This window comes from Alligator sinensis, unplaced genomic scaffold (assembly GCF_000455745.1).
Source record: "Alligator sinensis unplaced genomic scaffold, ASM45574v1 scaffold267_1, whole genome shotgun sequence".
Taxonomy (NCBI): Eukaryota; Metazoa; Chordata; order Crocodylia; family Alligatoridae; genus Alligator; species Alligator sinensis.
In genome coordinates, this window is record NW_005842100.1 from 657,286 (window position 1) to 662,656 (window position 5,371).

Here is a 5,371-nt window from a genome sequence, read left to right on the forward strand (position 1 = left end):
AAGAGGGACGAGAGAGCTTGGGGATGGGTAGAGAAGGGACTCTTTGCTCCTCCAGGCAGGAAAACTGGGGTGCAGGAGGTTGGGGGTGCCTGGGGGCTGCCTTGGCACTGAGCTCATTGTCATCACTGCTGATTGGCTGAGAGCCCAGCAGAGCAGAGCAGCATTTTTGAAAAGGGAATTTCCTCCCTGCCTGTCAAAAACAATACGGGGCAGACACCTACTACCATTGGTCTTGCCTCTTCCAGTGAGGTGGGGGGGGGGCTTTTCAACAGTAATCAGAGGCCTTGGGAGCAAGGTCTCTGCTGCTGCAATTAAACCTGGCCCTAAACCTTCCCCCTCAGCCAATTGGGGGGGCGGGGGGGTGCCATGATGTGGGTGCGAAAATGGAGGCTCCTGCCATGACTGGACTAGGATATTAGTGAACTGAGCCCGTGATTTAAATTAGGCCATAGTTGTTCCCATAATTTTTATCCTGGAGTGGCCATTTTTTCCCTGGGAAAAAAGCCTGGACATCTGTACACTCATGGTTTCTCCTGGGAGAACAGTAACTCCACACGAGAAACTGAATGTCTGTACAAGGCCCTTCTCACTTAGAAGTAAGCCCACTGATTTTCAGGAGGATAGAGTTTGGCAAATAAAAGCAAAGTAGCAAGCTCAATAAAGAAGGCCTTGAAAACTGGATAAATGTTCTCTATAATCCTTTTCAATTGCACTTTCATGTCTCTGGAAGGCATATTACCATTGTGTGACTACCAAGCGTAAACCCAATCTTTAACTTCTGCATGTCTCCCCATTTGTCATATAAAGATACCTTTATCAGTATTACAAATAATACATAAGGTTTACAGCCTCAACTAAGCAAAACCTTAACTAGGTTCTTAAAGTGCTCTGTGGAATCAGGGCCTAAAGCTATATTACTGTTTAGATACTCCCCAGTCATTCAAAAATCACAGAAGGACAAAGGCCCAATTTAAAAAAAATAGCAGATATTAGTTTAAATTAATGATGAGTTCCCATTTTTTGTATTTAGGCTACAAATAAATGTTGCATTTGCCCTGGGAGAAAACATTTTATCCCAGGACAAAGTGAAATTGTTCAGACATCCATGTTTGCTGTCCTGGGACAAGCTCTAAAAAGGTTTGTGGTATAAGAAGTGCTAGCATTTTGTCCCAGGACATCACAAAGTTCATCTGAATGGCTGTCCTGGGATTTCAGAAAACCAGCAGTGTCTTCACCTGTTCACTAAGCCCTGATTGGAAGGGTGATGTGTGTACATACCAATCTTGGGACATTTCTGTTTCAGAAGAGACAGGCACAACTTGTCCTGGGACAAATGCAACATTAGTTCCTACTCTTAATGTTTCTGTTGCACTTACAGTATCCATACCATTTAAATGCAGATTTATAAGAAAGCTATGACAAAACATGCAGCAATTTTAGCATAGCAATGTAATCATACCTGTCTAAAAAGCACTAAATAGAAAATCTAGCTCTAGCAATGAGTCTAGATCAGCGGTCCTCAACTCTTTTGCCGGGTGGATCCACGGGGCAGATCTAGCTGGTGTTCCCAAACTGGTGCTTGAGCAGGAACGGAGGGCACTAGGTGGCAGCATGGAGGGAGGCTGACTCCAATGCAGCCCCACAGGGAAAAAGAACTTCACCCAGCCTGGTGGAGTGAGAAGGAGGTGTGGCCAGGCCCCAACTCAGCCCTGTGGGGAGGGAAAGGGCATGGCCTAGCCCCAAACCAGAAGCTGGGGTGCTGGGTTGAGCATGGCCCAGCCCCACAGGGGCTTGGGAATTTGGCAGGGGGTACAGTGGTCATATTAATGGACACCACTTCCCTGCCACCAAATTTCCTGACCCATGGTGAGCACCACAGGCCAGATGTGATGGCTCCTCTATAGGTTCCACTTGGCTTGTGAGCCAGAGGCTGAGCACCTCTGGTCTAAATATTCCCCAGCAAACACTCAGGGGTTATTACAGGACAATGGGAGTACACGTGGTCCCAATGGCACGACTGCTAGCTGTAGTTACCACACTAGTTCTGGACTAATACAACCTACATGCTTTATACTTCAGCTTTTAATGCTGGCCCAAAGAAAGGGAGAAAAGCAGTGAGAAGGAAGGACATGGATTTTAGCTGGCAAACTCTTTGCCTTTGCACACATGCAGAGAGCAAGTTAGCTCAGCTAGAAGGACCCAGGGACATCCAGACATGTTGCCAGATGTGCTCAGCAGCTGTTCCCAAAGCTGTATAAGAAGTTTTTTAGCAGGTCGCATCCAATCAGAGAGCCCAGCCAATCGGAGTAGGGACATGAGAATGATTATAAATTAAGGAAGTCCTGTAAATCCAGAGGTTGGCTGTCTGTTGTAGGGTGTCTGCTTATATAACACTTGTATCATTTTGCATACCACTACACACTTCCTTTTTTTTTTTTGACAGCAGCTGAGAAAAGCTTGGCAACAAGTTTAACATCTGGAAAGTCCTCAGCTGTGAAAACCCCAAACTGCTTGTTTGCTGACAAAGTTCTGTAGTGTTTTGAGGAAGATAGGAGAGAGCAGCACTTTATAAACCAGCCAGTTCAGAGAGGCATGGGCTTTCATAAGCAACAACCTACTTAGTCAGATCCTATTTCAGGTGCCAGATGTCAGATGCCTTACATAGCATGCGACAAAGACTGTTGCCTATGAAAGCTCACAAGATAGTAAACCTCTAAGGAGCATCTTCTGCCCAGCTTCAGACTAACACAATTAACCAACTCCCTGAAGTGTTCAGAGAAAACGGATATGCAGCCACTCTTATGAAACTTTAAAGGTGATGCACTCCTTACAGCCATAATACAAATACATGAATGGGTTAACTAGTGGAAGTTTCTCTGCCCTGACTGAAAAAGGGGAGGGTGGGGGAGCTGCCTCCAAATGAACTAACCTTTACGTTGATGCAGGTCTGCTCCAGACAGAGGTTTTTAATCTTTGGACAAGCCAAGGGCAATTTCCTCTCAATTTTTCAGGTGGCAACCAAACATAATCTACTTGTTTGTGTCAAGCGGCCACAACGCATCTTGCTTGAAGTCTGAGGTGCACCAACAATTCTCTGCCTTTATTGTTTTTCTTTAAAAGTCAATAATAATGTTCCAAATAGAGCTTACAATGTTTTGAGTGAATTCAGTATTTATTACAAAACTGCCTGGTACCCTCCCTAGGACTTGGGTGACAAGTACTGACACCTGTTTATCAAGGTTTTATATACAAGCTGCTCCTGAGGTTTAAGATTCTGGCATCCTTTACGAAAAGAAAGGGCTGCATCTGGCCTTTGCTTCAGCAGAAAGTTAAGCAGTGCACAGGAAGAACTGGTATGCAATAGCTCATACATAACATCGCCCCAGCATTCCTTTACTCTGGTATGAGCAGAGTCCAAAGCCTGCAAACGGAGAACAAAGAACTGACTGGACTTAGGAGAACAAACTGCCTCAAGCAGAGAGAGAGAAAATGGAAACAGACTCCTGCCCTGAGCTCTGGGGCAATTAGAAAAGCATGACCAGCTTATGTGCCCTTTCACAGAACATCAGGGAAGGCAGACAGGGAAGCAGACCTTTCCCTGTCTTAAAATTCCTTTTTTTATGTTATATTTTGTCCATAATGAAAAGCTGGCTTTCAGACAGGTCTTTAGTCACTGCCTTTGCCATTTGGCAAGAACTCCTGAAGGAAAGCCAGGCCAGCTGAGAGGCAGGATGCTGTAGCTTAGGATCGGGTTTAAAGGCCACAGCAGGGCCTGATTCCAGCCCAGGACAGTAAAGGCGTGAGGCCTGCTACCCAAGTGTGAGGCATTCAGAGAAACCAGAGAGGTGCAGTCAGATATGGCACTGCAGCTATGAGAATTAGCCACTGAAGGGTCATATCTACACTTCCATTAATGTGCTTTAGGTACAATGTATTAAGTTTAGTACCAATGGGCATTTTTACACATGTAAGCATCTGGCACTGTGATGATTACAGTTGTACAAGTGGCAAAATGTGCATCAGTGCTGAGAAAATGGTGGTGGTGCACTTTTGAATGAAAACAGGGGTTGTCACTGAGGGTACGTGTACCCCTGGGGGAACTCTGAAAGGTCCCAGTGGGTACACGGGGGCAGGCAGGGATGGAGCGCCACCACTCCGTGCTGTTGCCTCACAGGAGCAGGGCCGGGGTGGGGTGAGAGCAGGGTCATACAGATGCTGTGCTGCTGCCGCTTGCCACACGCCGCTCCGCGTCTGGCCACTAGCCACCCCATCCTCTGTGCCCCACATCTGGCCACTTGCCATCCCCGCTCCGCATCTGGCTACTGGCCACCCCCACCCCCAGGGTACACTTATTAAAGGGTGCCACCAGGGGTACACTGATTTAAAAAAATTGAAAACCTCTGAACTAAAACATATAGAAGGAGCTTTAGTTCAAAAGCACACCACCAGCATTTTCTGAGTGCTGACACACATTTTGCCACTTATACAACTACACGTGGCGCAGTGCGGTTCACTTCAGCTTACAGCGGATCTCCAGCCCATCATGAGACAAAAAAGTAAGTGTATAAATGCCCTCTAATATGAGGTGCTACAGAAAGGCACGTTAGACTGCCTGAATACACACTAGCAAAAGCAAATGCCTTTTTAGAGACACTTAATGCGCAGTAGAGTAATTCTACTGCACGTCAGCATATGAGCACTGTTTTTACGGTGACACGTTAATGCACAGTAGAATAGGTTACGTATAGACGCGCCTGAGAAGGAGAGGCTGCCAATGGCCCAATTCCCCAGCTGTGCCCTCACAGTCGTAGAGAAGCAGGGCTGGAAGGGACCTCCCGAGGTCACATCTAGTCCAACCCCTGCCTGAGGCAGGCGCGTCCCTCTCCAAACCACCCTGTACAATCATAATCTCAGCTCCCCCTGCCACGGGTAAAGCAGGGGAACCACTGCCATTTGCCTATTAAATGCTGTCGATATACGCTCTGTTGTGCGAGGCTCCCGCCAGGGCCGCAGCCTGACCCCCAGCCTCAGCCCAGGGGGGCAGGCTGCTGAGAAGCAGGGAGAGGGGACAGGGACCAAAGCTGGTGCAGAAGGGGGTGGGGGGGGCAGTGCCAGTCCTTGCCTGCCCAGAGGCTGCAAGTAGGTGACCCTGCAGAGGGGCAGTGCTGGGGGAGGACACCTGCCTGGGTGTGGGGGTGCACGGGGGGGGACAGACTGAGCAGGGAGGGGGGTCCCCGGGGTGCTGCCCGCAGGGAAGGGGGCAACCCGGGACCTCCCCTCTTTGCAAAGTTTCCGGAGCGGTCCCCTTTTACCTGAGCGGACGCCCCATGGCGGGGGAGGCGGCGGAGGAAGGGGGGCGCTGCCGGCTCGC

General features: G+C 48.5%; 1 protein-coding gene across 2 annotated transcripts in view; it reads right to left on the reverse strand.

Annotated features, from left to right (window-relative positions):
- The window catches only part of SLC41A2 (solute carrier family 41 member 2), a 93,657-nt gene extending 88,286 nt beyond the window's left edge, over nt 1-5,371 (reverse strand). For both annotated transcript variants that reach the window (XM_006024259.3, XM_025204880.1), the window contains exon 1: nt 5,313-5,371. The gene's annotated coding sequence lies outside the window, so the exon portion shown is untranslated. The remainder of the gene's footprint in view (nt 1-5,312) is intronic.